This window comes from Ipomoea triloba, chromosome 9 (assembly GCF_003576645.1).
Source record: "Ipomoea triloba cultivar NCNSP0323 chromosome 9, ASM357664v1".
Taxonomy (NCBI): Eukaryota; Viridiplantae; Streptophyta; class Magnoliopsida; order Solanales; family Convolvulaceae; genus Ipomoea; species Ipomoea triloba.
This window is the reverse complement of record NC_044924.1, coordinates 15478-16858: the sequence shown is the minus strand read 5'-3', so window position 1 is coordinate 16858 and position 1381 is coordinate 15478. Positions and strand designations below refer to the sequence as shown.

General features: G+C 44.2%; 1 pseudogene; it reads left to right on the top strand.

Annotated features, from left to right (window-relative positions):
• Positions 1 to 4: 4 nt before the first annotated feature.
• On the top strand, positions 5 to 1379 carry LOC116028907 (annotated as a pseudogene).
• Positions 1380 to 1381: the final 2 nt, after the last annotated feature.

Sequence of the window (1381 nt, the reverse complement as noted above, 5' to 3'; positions counted from 1 at the left end):
TCTGTATTCAAGGGAATCTTTGCCTGGGTCTTATTCAGAAGCACCAGCTGTTCCTGGGAATATTATGATGTTTATGAACTATTCGTCTTCGTCTGGTTTATGTTCTGAGACCGTTGCTGAGAGCTCTCAGGAGCAAAGTCGCGGCTGCACTGAAGCCTATTGGATCCTCGGTCTCCAACCCATCACAACAGGGAATTTCGAACACGAGAGGGTTGCAGATTGGAGCACATGATTTGAGTATGTGGAAAGATAATAGGAATGAGATGCTAATGATGCACCACCCCATGGGAGGTGCTCTAGATGTTCTTCAAACTGCACATAGCATGCAGGGTCAAGGATTATCCCTTAGTCTTGGCACGCAAATGCCAGCGGGAATTCAAGTTGCATCTAGTCAGTGTCAGAATCCTTCTCAAGGCTTCACGTCATTCTTGAGTCCTCCATCCATTCCGGGTGAAGGCAATGGCGGGAATAGATCTTTTGGGGATATTGATGATTCCCACGCAAAACAATCAAGGGCCATGGAGTATCTGCTTCCTGGCTTTCCGAGCAGCTATGAGTCGATGAAAATGGATTGTTCTCCTTATGGGATGCCAAGTATTGGGAGGGCTTTCCCAGACTCTAAGTTCTTGAAAGCTGCTCAACAATTACTCGATGAAGTAGTTAATGTCAAGAAAGCTGTAAAGGAGCGCGGTTCTACTAAAGTGGAGGCAAATGGTACCAATGAAGTAGATGCTGATTCAAATTGTAAATCCTCAGATCCTCCTGTGACTGGATCATCTTCGAACCCTCAAGAACCAAATGAGCTCTCGGCAAATGACAAGCAGGAACTGCAAAACAAACTGGCAAAGCTTTTCTCTATGCAGGATGAGGTAAATAAACTTACATTTCAATTCATAATTCTTTCCATGTTATACCAAACCGCTTGTTGGGGAATGTTATTGAAAATATAATATGTGGAATCCAAAAACTTTTATCTTCTGCTCTACCTGATTATGATGAATCCAAGCTTGAGTACTTCTCAAGGCTTCTGACACAGTTAATTGCCACAGATTGATAGAAGGTACAGACAGTATTACCATCAGATGCATATGGTGGTGTCTTCATTTGACGTTGTAGCTGGTGAAGGGGCATCTAAACCTTACACAGCTCTTGCACTTTTGACAATCTCCCGTCATTTCCGCTGTTTACGTGATGCAATAAGTGGCCAGATTCGAGTACTACAAAAGAACCTTGGCGACCAAGATGTAGCAGATAATAATAAAGGGGTTGGAATATCTCGCCTTTGTTACGTGGATCAGCAGCTCAGACAACAGAGAGCGCTTCAGCAACTTGGTATGATGCAACCACACGCTTGGAGACCACAAAGGGGGCTACCCGAGAG